Source organism: Hylobates moloch, unplaced genomic scaffold (assembly GCF_009828535.3).
Source record: "Hylobates moloch isolate HMO894 unplaced genomic scaffold, HMol_V3 SCAFFOLD_1, whole genome shotgun sequence".
Classification (NCBI taxonomy): Eukaryota; Metazoa; Chordata; class Mammalia; order Primates; family Hylobatidae; genus Hylobates; species Hylobates moloch.
This window is the reverse complement of record NW_026652276.1, coordinates 185,782,610-185,795,374: the sequence shown is the minus strand read 5'-3', so window position 1 is coordinate 185,795,374 and position 12,765 is coordinate 185,782,610. Positions and strand designations below refer to the sequence as shown.

The 12,765-nt window shown below is 41.1% G+C and overlaps 1 protein-coding gene across 7 annotated transcripts in view; it reads right to left on the bottom strand.

Moving 5' to 3' along the window:
- The window catches only part of KMT2E (lysine methyltransferase 2E (inactive)), a 100,609-nt gene extending 90,436 nt beyond the window's left edge, over nt 1-10,173 (bottom strand). For all 7 annotated transcript variants that reach the window (XM_032761309.2, XM_032761308.2, XM_032761312.2 and 4 more), the window contains exon 1: nt 9,822-10,173. The gene's annotated coding sequence lies outside the window, so the exon portion shown is untranslated. The remainder of the gene's footprint in view (nt 1-9,821) is intronic.
- Between the last annotated feature and the right edge of the window lie 2,592 nt (nt 10,174-12,765).

Sequence of the window (12,765 nt, the reverse complement as noted above, 5' to 3'; positions counted from 1 at the left end):
TTCTGCCATACCTTTTGTTTAAACACTGAATTAAGACTTAGTAGTACTACAAACTGAACTTCCATCAATCTGTTAAGACATATTTGCACACAGTCAATTCAAATTACATTTTAAAGCACCTACCAAATGCTAAGTATCCACTGTATTTCATTAATCTTCATTGTTGTGAAATATGATTATCTTAATTTTCTCAGAATAAAACTTTAAGTTTTAGAGAATATAATATGCACTCTGTAAGTCTCAAAATTTTCTTCTCCTGCTGTCTGAAAATTTCCAAAGAAATTATCATCCAAATTCACTACCAACATCTTGCTATCACTGAAAGAAAATACATAAAACTGATGAGTATTATTGTAATGTAATGAAAGTCTAAGTGTTTTCCTGTTTCTTTTTCTTTTCTTGTCCTTCTTAACCTTTCTGAGTATATATTTCTTTAACTACAAAGTTCTAGAAACCATATACCGCTTTGCCCCAGTTACAGATGTTTCATGCTCTGCTGTATTACCATCTGTGTATACACCATCTCACCAACCCCCTTTTAAAAAGCATTAATTTGCATGTATGTGAAAAATAACCTATTTTAATGTTTTCTAAAAAATATTTTACTTTTTAAAAATTGCTTAACGGAGCCGGGCACAGTGGCTCAAGCCTGTAATCCCAGCACTTTGGAAGGCCAAGGTGGGCGGATCACAAGGTCAGGAGATCCAGACCATCTTGGCTAACATGGTAAAACCCCGTCTCTACTAAAAATACAAAAAAATTAGCCAGGCCTGGTGGCGGGTGCCTGTAGTCCCTGCTACCAGGGAGGCTGAGGCAGGAGAATGGGCGTGAACCCGGGAGGTGGAGCTTGCAGTAAGGGCGACAGAGCGAGACTCCATCTCAAAAAAAAAAAAAAAAAAAAAAAAACAAAAAAAAAAAAAAAAAAAAAAAAAAATTGCTTAAAGAATTTTTTTTTTTTTTTTTTTTTTGAGACAGAGTCTCACTCTTGTCACCCAGGCTGGAGTCCAATGGTGCAATCTCAGCTCACTGCAACCTCTGCCTCCCAGGTTCAAGCGATTGTCCTGCCCCAGCCTCCCAAGTAGCTGGGATTACAGGGGCCCGCCACCACGCCCAGCTAATTTTTTGTATTTTTAGTAGAGACAGGGTAATAGATTTTCTTAATGGAGAAAGGGGAGTATCAAAATTGGAAGATGTTTTTGGCCCTTAGAAATTAAGCTGCTGGCATCAGCAAATCATAAGCCTAAACAATACAACTGTAACTCAAGACTCATTTAGCAATAGTTTTAAAGACTCAATAAGGAACTAGAAGCACATCTTTTTTGTGTGTGTTCTGGATTTCAAATTAGATCAGCATCCAGGAAACTATTTAAATCCCATTTGGGTGGAAAACTGTACAGGAATATTATCCATATAATGCTGTCTATCTTATCTATAGTTTTCTTCCTTAAAATTTATTTTATTTGTTGCAATTTAAAAAGCAGCCCATATGCCTTACAGAAAAACTGGAAAAGAAAAAACAAGAAAATGAAACTCCCACAATCCCAACTATCCAGAAACAAATCAGTTAAAAACCCTGGTGTATATGTATATGTATGTACCCAAGTAAAGAAAAGAAGAAAATTAATTTTTTTTAATTAAGCAAAAGAAAAGAAAAATCTTCGTGTATTTACAACCAACACAGTAAAAACTTTAGGCAAGAATCATCAATAGATGCTAAATCTTGAAGAGGAAAGTCTAATGAGGAAGTGGATATTTATACAATCTCGAAGTATCTCCCCAAAAACTAATTAGTAATGTCAAAAAAAAAAAAAAAGCATCAACTGTACAATAGAGAAACTACTCAACACCTTAACTAAGCTATCAAAATGAACATAATAGTAAAGGGCAAACATACATCATATGCCTCCAGACAATAGAAAAACACATATTTCTAATCTAGTATTCTAGCCAAAAATGTATAATCTGAATAATGAAGAAACCTTAAGACCAAGCCAAACTGAGGAGCAATATATAATAAGCCTTCCAATGTCATAAAAGACAAAGACGGAGGAACTGTTCCAGATTAAAAGAGACTTAAGGGACAACAAAACTAAACGCAATCTGTGATCTTGGATCGGCTAATGGTACTGAAAAAAATGCTAATAAAAGACATAATAGGGACAACTGATAAAACTAGAATATGGACTATTTAGTATTACATCAATGTTAAATTTCCTGAATTTGACAACTACTCTGGTTACTTAGGAAAACATGCGTGTTCTTAGGAAATGCATACTTCAGTAATAAGGGCTGTAAAGGGGCTAGTACTACTGGCAATGAAACCCACTCTCAAAATGGTTCAGGAAAAGTATCAGGTGTATATATAGAGAATAATAAAGCAAACAGCAAAATGTCACAAGTCACATGATCTTGGTACACCATATGAGAGTTATTTGTACTATTAAATTTTCCGTAAATTTTACATGATTTTTAAGTAAGTTAAAACCAAAAATATCTTGGTTTTTTAGCATTCCTCATCATATGTGTGTGGCAATTTTTTAATTAAAAATTGAATCATCAGTGTGATATATCAATTATTTAGTTTTGGAAACCCTCCCAAGTACCTTTGAACATTCCTGGAAAAAAAGTGATTGTTTTCAGGAGAATTAAAGGTGTCTTTCTCTTGCTTTACATCTGAGAAACGCCACTCTACAAACCATAAACACTCACCCCACCACCATCTCTCTAACTAGTCTCAGATAATTAGAGGGGATCAAGATGGTGAATAGTGGCTCTTTGACACCTTGCCAATTCCTGTGAGGCCCATCTGTACTTTCTTCAAATAAATTATGTGAGATTTCCCTATAGCCTTATAACAAATCCTTTATTTAAGCTAGCTAGAGCTGATTTCTGTTCCTTGCATCCAAAAAACCCTAAAACAGCAGGCTTTTAAGAAGGTGAAATAAACTACGGGTTCTCTCAAAGCAGGGACAGTCTTATCTCTCTCTGCATCTGTGGTGCCAGGAAAATAACAGCTACTAAAATTCATCTTTTGTCTGTGCTTCAAAAATATTGTTACAGTGAAGGCTTAATGATGTAAGACGTAATACGCCTCTGTCCAAGGCAACCAATTAAGCAGCTTCATTTAAAGAGAAGAAGCAGAGACTTATTTTCTGGGTAAGAGTTACTATGTATCAGACCAACCTGAGATCCCTATTTATGGCTACTGGACCACAGTCCTAACCATTCAAATTAGTCACATCATGAATCTTCCCATCTCAGCCACTTCATTAAAGAGGAAATGGGGTTTTCAAATTCCTGAACGCTGTCTTTCTTTAAATGTTACATAAAGCAAGATGGTAAGAGGAACTCGAGATATCTCTCTGTAAACTCAAAAAGAGAAACGATTACATACGTTAGTCTGTGAAATAAGAAAACAAAAATATTAGAAGAGTGTATGTTTCTCATACACATTCTCTGAAAGACCCAAACTATGTTTTCCTGACAATATCCTAAGTGGTAATGGTTAATTCTTTTCACCATATTCCTCGCTTTTTACTAAAAACCACTGACACTAGGCTTCATCTTAGGCCAAACAGTAAGGAAGACATATTTAATCTTTAAGCTTATTTAACTCAAATACGTTTAAAATAATTTATAAGTGTAAATTTTTAAGACTTTAAATGGAAATTATTTTAAATACCCTATGAAAACAAAAGTCAACATAAATGAAAAAATTCAAACATTTTTGGTCTCAGATAAAACATGAGACAACATAATTACATGAACTTTATTTATTTTTTTAGAGATGCAGTTTCGCCCTTGTCGCCCAGGCTGGAGTGCACTGGCACGATCTCGGCTCACTGCAACCTCTGCCTCCCAGGTCCAAGCGATTCTCCTGCCTCAGCCTTCCAAGTAGCTGGGATTACAGGCACCGGCCACCAAGCCCAGCTAATTTTTGCAGCAGAGATGGGGTTTTACCATGTTGGCCAGGCTAGTCTTGAACTCCTGAGCTCAGGCGATCCACCTGCCTCAGCCTCCCAAAGTGCTGGGATTACAAGCGTGAGCCACCATGTCCGGCCAGGTGAACTTTAAAGTTATAAGTACTGCAAACCAAAACTAACTCAATCCACTATCGTATGCTAGACAGGCATGACCTTAAATGCTGCAACCAAGTTGGCTATTACACAGGTGTGATGACACAATATCATCTTTCTCAATATTAAAATTCAGGACCAAGAATTTTTTTTTTTTTAATTTACTTATTTACTTTTTTTTTTTGAGACAGAGTCTCACTCTATCGCCCAGGCTGAAGTACAGTGGCACAATCTCGGCTCACTGCAACCTCCGCCTCCTGGGTTCAAGCAATTCTCCTGCCTCGCCCGCCCGAGTAGGTAGGATTACAGGCACCTGCCACCACGCCCGGCTAATTTTTGTAGTTTTTAGTAGAGATGGGTTTTCACCATGTTGGCCAGGCTGGTCTCAAACTCCTGACCTCAAATGATCCGCCTGCCTCGGCCTCCCAAAGTAGTGAAATTACAGGTATGAGCCACCGTGCCCAGCCTATTTTTAATAATTAATATCTGATATGTCCTAGTCTTCTGAAGGAATGTTTCTTCCTTTGGATTAACTCTAAATTAAGCAACCTAAGAGCTGCTAAGAAATTACCTCTCTGTCCAATTGTTGTAAAAATAAAGCTACATAGATCATTGCTTATCACGTTGACCTGCATGCAGATCCTTTCTAAACCCAGATTTCATATTTGAAAGTTTTGAAATACAAAATATTTTAATTAAAAATGATGAACAAGTAGTTTACACATTAACTTATAGGTTAATTATTTACTCATTAAAAGGCATAATGTCTGTTTTGATGGCATCTTAATGCAACACATCAAAAAAGAATTCTTTGTTGACCTGTTGCATTGAAAATGTTCAACATTCCAAAAAGGTTAAATAGTTTTGGTAAATAACCAAATGAGATTTCCAATAAAACTGTAAAATTCACCTAACAATAAAAAACATTTTTCTGTCCAAAAATAAAATCCAATTATGAGCTATTCGTGAGGGGAAAAAAAGAACTGATTTCATATCAAGTGAAAACATGTTATCTAGTGAAATATAAGACCAATTGCTTTTCCTGACTCTGATTTAAGTAAAAAGCAGCCTAGTTACCAATGGTTAATAAAAACTTCTTTTATCCTTAAAGCTACGAATTAAAACCTAATTAACTTAGTCTGGGTCACCTTCATTTGATTTTTAATGTAGCACTTAGCACGGAAGTTCACAATAACAAAAAAAAATTTGTTTGCATCATAATATGGTTAATTCCTATCTCTTGCAATTGCTATTAAACAATGAGTATTTTATAGAAAGTAAAATACTCCTATTTACACTCCTATTTACTTTATAGAAAGTAAAATACTCCTATTTACTTTATATAAAGTAAAATACTCACTGTTTAATAGCAATTGCAAGATTTTTAGTTAAATACCATCCACTTCCAGTTTAGTGTAGAAAACAATTTCAACAACAAATACTGTTCCTCCATATTAAGCAAATTTGTAGGTAATACAAAAAATTATCCTTTCAATGTCAAGAAAAAAATAAGGCTCCTCCCAACATTTGCACATTCCAAAACAGGTACTAAATACGAGCCACTTCAATTTTAAATCCAGCCTAAAAGCCAGTAACATTCATAGAGTAATATTTCAAATAGTATTCTTCTCGTTAATTTGCCAGTCAACACAAAAAATTAATTTTACCATCATTCTATTTTCAATATTAAAAAGTCTCATAGATAATCTATCATGAAATTGGGGGAAACAAGTCTCACAGAATACAAGTATTTAAGATTTATTTTAACACATAACAGGGAACAGTCCCTGATCACCCTACATATTTGAGATGTAAATGTGTTTGCTTCAACAAAAGATTCACATCCAAGAAATAATTAAGCACCTACCATCTGCTAAAAACAAATCCTTTGGAGATAAAAGCTTTTATACATTATTAAAATATTTTTAAAATAGTAAACATAAAATAGCATCTGTTGAGAAAACTGCATACTAGTATTTCCTAACCAGTTTTGATAGCTCTTCAAAGTTCTGTTTTACACATTTTAAACACACTATGGTTGTACACATTTAAGTCCCAGTAGTAGCTTCCAGAAATGCAGAGCTGTTAGGGTTTACATAAAACACACCTTTAAAAATTAAACCACAGGTTTCTTTAGGAGATTGATGAATGAAAATGAGTACATTACTCTTGGAAATTAAGAAGCCAATTTAAGAAATTATAATTTCCCTAAGACCACTAATTTATGTACTGAGGGGAAATTTTTCTCCCATTGATTAGCTTTTCTCCCTACTTCCTCAGTAGATTCAAGAAGTCCTAGAGCTTACTGGGGGCATATATGGCAATGATTTCTCGCTGGAAGCTGTGAGGAAGTCAGACAAGCCAAAATTGTAGGGCAGTTATCAGTTTTACAGAGTTGACGGAAATGGAGACCTGTCAAGGTTCTACACTTTAACTGGGATCAGAGAGATCCTTTCATTTACACTGACAACGAAAGGATGTATCATCAAAATGTAGGCTCTAAAAATAAAATTAACTCTCCAATTACATTATAGTTGTCTACAAATCCACTTAAACAGATAAACAACTAGTCCTTGAAACTCAGCTATCCTAGAACAAAGACCATTTGACTAGTTTCCCCCAAGGAACCAAATTCTTTCAAAACTCTGGGAACAAAAATTATGCCTAATCTTTTAATAAATTTGCCTAGACAATCCTAACTTAAAACACACACAGTAAATTAACAAAAAACAAACAATTATAGCCTTGTTATTTATAAAGTAACCATTCAAAATAAGGTACAATACTTTAAAAAAAAAAAAAAAAAGCCAGTCTCATTTTACAGGAACTAAAACATCAAAAAAATAAAAACACCCACCACCACCACCAAAAAGAAACAAACAAAACCTAAAGCAATAAAGCAAGCCAATATGAAGAAAGCTAGTAAACTGAAGACAGCTTTTCCTATAATTTCTAACTTGGTATTTTTCATCTGAAGCCAAATAAGTTCAATTGCTTTGTCTGTCTAGACCTGACCAAGGTCTCTGTGAAGAAAAACATTGGGCACAGGCAGTGTTCCCTCCTATGGCCACATAAATCAAATCTGTAAGAATACACTGATTTTGTATATTGAATATAAGTTTAAAGTACCAAGCTTCTGAACCACAGACCTTAATCACCTAGCCTTTAAAATAAATGCACAATCTTTACACAGCAGTGAAGGATCTGGACTTAAATACTTGCTCAGATAAAAATCCAAATGAGTACTGACCCCAAAACCCTATACAAACTCGCCCACTACCCACCAACATTTCACTTTATAATAAAATATTTCAAATATTCTAAGTAAGGTTGTGTGCTCAGTCTTCCATGATGAAGCTCACTGGTATGTAGAAAATCCCTGAGCCAGTTATTTCTCTAATTATTTCGTAGGCTAGAACCTTATCATCAACCTAGTTGATACAGTCATCATATGAAGTAAATGCTGCTCTAAAATATTTACAATGGAATAAAAGAATCATGAAACGTGTAAACTCTCCAACCTTTTAAAGTACTACTGGATTGAAAAGCACTCATCTTTCCGTTGCTCCACAATCAGAATGGTCATTAAATGTCATTAATGGCCCACTCATATCTCACTGCTTAGTTCAACCCAAAAAGAACTCCCATTACAAAAGTGAATTCTAATCTTTCACACTTTAAAAAATTCAGTTAAATGACACCTGACACCATTTAATTTTCAGTCTCAGTCCATAAGTTTCTGAAAATAGCATAAAATGGATTCAAGACCCTATTATGGTAATGTTTTTATTTAAGGTCTATTAAAACAGACTAAATTCCACAATCCTATAATAGGTAAATGGGCATATTTGAAGAGGAAAAAAATCCAGAATCGGAGCCTTACTTTTAACTTACATAATGATGATAGTATGCTGTAAGACGATTGTTAAAGGCAGCATGAAGCTTCACTTTACCAAATACACAATCAACTTTGAAAATTCTTAAGAAAAGCTTAAATACACGGGAAAAATGGATGGCAAAATATAATGGCATCTCTACACCCAATGAAGTAACAGGTTTAGGCTTGTTTGTACAGCTCCCTAAAATTTAAGGTGAAACACAATACAAAAATCAAAATCCACAAAATGGGTCAAGAGGTGGTTGGGAAATGTCTTACTCTAGATTGAAACATTTAATCATATAAAATAGATTGTACTTATATACTTACTAAACATTTTAATCTACTCTGGCATACTGAATAAAAGATGGCTGGATTAAACCAAACAAAAACTATTATTGGTACCCAAATAATTTTTTTTTTAATGTTGAAGCGCACCCATCATCACCACTGAAATTTGCAAAGCTGAGTGTTTTTTTGTTTGTTTTTTTCCAAAAGTGGAGACATTTTACTTGCCTTTCAGGAAAAACGAATCAAATTAATCAACTAAAACACAGCATTGTAATTTGCAGTAAAAAATCAACACATTTTTGTAACTGGCTCGGGGAAGGAAAAACAGCCCAGTCTTTTCGTGTAAACATAATAAGCCTGTAATATGCTGCAGACAAACGCACTGCATGGGGTGTGGAGGACCCGAGCTGATTAGATTACCACAACATCAGCCTGGGGCCGCCATTTTTAGAATCTGTAAAGGACAAAAGAGGGAAATTTCAGTTTTTACTCCCCATCTCAGAAATTGAAGGAAAAAACAGACTATGTTCCAAATAGGTATTCATGTCTCCAGCCTAGAGTTGAATGCACCTCACTTAATTCTCTCCAAGGTCTCCAGAACTCCAAACACCTTACCTTATTCACATCTCTAAAAAGGGAACAAAATAGGCAAAACGAGGTTTACTCTGGAGCTAACTCTAGCGATTTCTCTTTGACTTTAAATTGTATCATTCTTAAGACAGAGCCCAGCAATGACCGATCTATATGGAACTAAGGCCAGTAGAAGAGAGCACTCTGGATTGTTTTTTCTCACCCCCACCCCGTTTAGCACAGTGAACCGTTTGTTTCTCATCTGTGTCTGCTGCCATAGGATTTGTGCCAATCCCTTGGTCAAAATAAGCTTTTCTGAAATGAGCCATATTGTAGATCCTAAGGCTCCGACACAGTAAAGGACGGCGGTAATGCAAAAGGAGTGGGGGAGGAGACTGAGAAGGCTGGGTACTGGGGTGACCACCTCAGGGGCGGGTTTACCCTCTCCAGGAGAGGATGAGGAGCTAGCTGTCTCTCTCTCCCACAAAGAGAGATGCCCAGGGCGTTCTTCTTACCCCCTTCGTATTCATGTGCACATTATACCAAAGACTGCCCGTCAAGAAATGGAAGAAGAAAATGGGGCCTATATGGCTTTTCAGCACCTGAACAAGACGCGGTTGAGAAAAGGGAGCGCTGGCAGCTCCTGGGACCACTTCGACACAAACCCTACTAACAGTCACAAGCCTCCGTCTTCACTCAGGCGGCCTTAACCCGCTGCCAATGAGGAGTGCGCCCCCTCCCTAACTCCCACTCTCAAGGGGGTTTAACTGCCAGTTTCCCCTTCCCCAACCCTAAAACCCGCCATAATGCTCCATTTCTAGGGTCAGGGAAAAGAAAGGATAAATTCGATTTAAGCAAGCAACGTCTTGCGCCAGCAGAGACACCTGAGAGTCAACGTCGCCTCCCCCAGTTTAAGAATAAAGATGAGAGACCTCCCTCCCCCTTGAAACACAAGTCCCCCAACCCCGCAAGCCCTAGGAACTCCCACGGAGACGACAGGCACTAACCTGTGATGTTCACACACGAGACACCCGAACCCCGTTATGTGCTCGACCCCCAAGGAGTCTCTTCGCACCTCCGCGAACAGGCGACCCCCCGACAGCAGCCACTGCGGACACAGGACCGGGCTCCACACACCCCCTCCCCAAACAGCAGCGCGCAGCCTCTTCACCAGGAACCGAGGAGTAGGGGAGGGGGCAGCCAGGCAGTCAACAGGAACGCAGAGACGACGGCGAGGCTGCTTGGAGTCTCTATGCCCACTCTGTTGCCGCTCCCGAACTCCGGCACGGTCTCCGACTCGGCCCCCTGCGCCCGCTCAGTGTCACTGCCTCTCGCTCTGGGAAAATGGCGGCGACGGCGGCGGCGGCCGCGGCGGCGGCGGCGGCGGCGGCGGCAAGTGCACGGGGCCCGCCCGTCCCGCTCCGCAGGGGCAGAGGGGGAGGGGATGAAGCTGCCCGGCGCCATTTTGCTTGTGGGCTGCCGCCCGCCGTTGCCTCTCCGCGGAGGCTCGAAGATAGCAAACTGGAGGCGGTGAGGGGGACGGAATCTCTGTCTTTCTGACAACAGATGCATTCAACAATCCACCGAAGGTTTGAGGAAGTGTCGGTGTTCGGTGGGACTGGTTCTTTCCCCCTTTCCCCCAGTGGCCCTCAAGTCTGGATATAGGTGAGCTTGGGCATGCCAGTATTGGGTGCACGGACAAGGACAGCAGGGCCTGGGAACGAACTCCCTCCCGTCACCCTCCGAAAGCGATACACTTTCTCCCCCTCCCAAACAACCCCAGTCCCGTTTCCCCGTTCCTCTCCCCCTCCTCCCCCAGCCCAGTCTGGCCTCCAGCGCTGGGTGAACCCGGTTGGGGTGTCACTCGACGCCCACTAGGGGCTGAGGAGGCTCCAGTGCGCAGGCTCCGGGCACCGGATAAAAGCGGAGCTGGCGAGTCTAGCGCCGTCTCGATGGAGGAGCAAGAAACGGAAGAGGTCGGGGGGAGAAGCAGCAGGAAAAACGCAGCCACCGTCAGCGCCGCCTCCCTGCTACCGTGTTTCGGGGTAAAAAGCTGCCGTTGCCGTCGGTGCAGTTGCCGTCGTTGCCTCCTATACTTCTTTTGGCCTCGGGGAAGGATTTCCCCACCGGTGGGACAATGCGGGGAGGGGAGTGGGAATTCCTTTATATGGCGGTGACTAAACGAGGGAGGGACAGAGAGACAGTGATCTCGAAGAAAAAAGGGGGAGACCAAAGAATAAAGAAGGGTTTCCCCACTAAAATGACACGGCGATTCCGGCTCTTGTTTTCGGGGTCTTTCCCCGAAATGGTTTCCGTCTTTCCCTTTGCCCCGCAGCGACCCGGGGCGCTGGGGGGAGCGGAGTGGGGAGAGGCAGAGGCGCTCTCGGCAGCCAATCGGCGCCTGATGTGTCCTGTCGGGCGCGTCGTGGTTGGCTGGCGATGACCTCATCTTGCAGCAGCGGGTGGGGCCAAAGCCGTAGGGGGAGGCTGTTGCAAAGGTAGAGAGGGAGAAGTGACGATGGTGATCGTTGTTGCCGCGGCCGATATGGAATCCAAGCAGTGGCGAAGGGAATCGCAAGGCTCTTCCCTGACCATTTTCTCCTGTCCCTGCGCGAGGTGAGGGCCCCGGCTCGGCCTCTGCGAAACTTTGGGGCGCTGGCGCGGAGGAGGAGACAGGATTTCTCCCGTGACTTTTGTAACTGCGTCAGGGCAAGATGGCGCTGGGTCTCCTTGGGGCGCGGGGGGAGAGGCACGTCCACCGCCGCAGCGCATGTGACCGGGCTGCATTCCTGTGGGGTTTGGCTCCGACCCAGGCCGGGGCGGGGGAGGGGACAGGGCTTGGGCGGAGGAGACTGTGGTGCGGTCGGCGTTGGCGGCCTGAAGAGGAAGAGATGACTGTTGGAAAGCGTTCCCCTCCCCCATACGGCAGAACAGCTGCGGCTCCCAGGGGAAAGCCCCCGCAGGACACTCCTCGTGGGGTGTGACGGCTGTTGGTGGAGAAGGTTTGGCGCCCTATTTTCTTATCTGCCTTTCTCCCCGCAAAGTATACTTATGTAAGGTGGTAGTTCCCTGACGTGGGACTCGGAATCAACTAGGAGTCCTTGAGAGCCTCTGGGAGGCCTAGCGAGGGGTAGATTAGCTTCTGGGGGTACAACGTCAAGGAGGATCGATTACTTTCTGAGGAAACAGTTTCTCAGATTGGAATGGAAAAGTATTTCCAAAGTTTGGAAACAAACGTAAAGGTGTAAATAACACCCAGGAACACTTTAATTGCTTTTAAAAGGTACAAGCAGCCATCTGAATTAAGGGCCGTTTTCAGACTCTGTTCCTTCCTCCTGTACTTCCTGTTCTTTATTCCAGTTTCCTATCTGTACATCCCTTAAGAATATAGTTGTGTCGGTGGGATTTGCTTTTTTTTTTTTTTTTTTTGAGACGGAGTCTCGCTCTATTGTGCCCAGGCTGGAGTGCAGTGGCGCGATCTCGGCTCACTGCAACCTCCGCCTCCCTGGGTTCAGGCCATTCTCCTGCCTCAGCCTCCCAAGTAGCTGGGATTACAGGCGCCCGCAACCACACCCTGCTAATTTTTTCTATTTTTAATAGAGACGGGGTTTCACCACATTGGCCAGGCTGGTCTCGAACTCTCGAGATCCGCCCGCCTCAGCTTCCCAAAGTGCTGGGATTATAGGCGTGAGCCACTGCGCCGGGCCTGCTTTTTTTTTTTTTTTTTTTTTTCTTTTTGCACTGGGCATTAGTAATACAGAATAAAAGCCGTGTTTTAAACTGTATTAAGTTGTAAGACTAAAGTACTTTTAGTCTGCTTTCTTTCTGTTACCCTTTTGTAGGTTTTAAAAATAAAAGATGCAATTATAAGCACTTCCGGTGAATATTATTTCTTAAGGTTCCTGCATCGTTATGAAATTTGAAGCACTTTTGTAGTAGTACAAACTATAC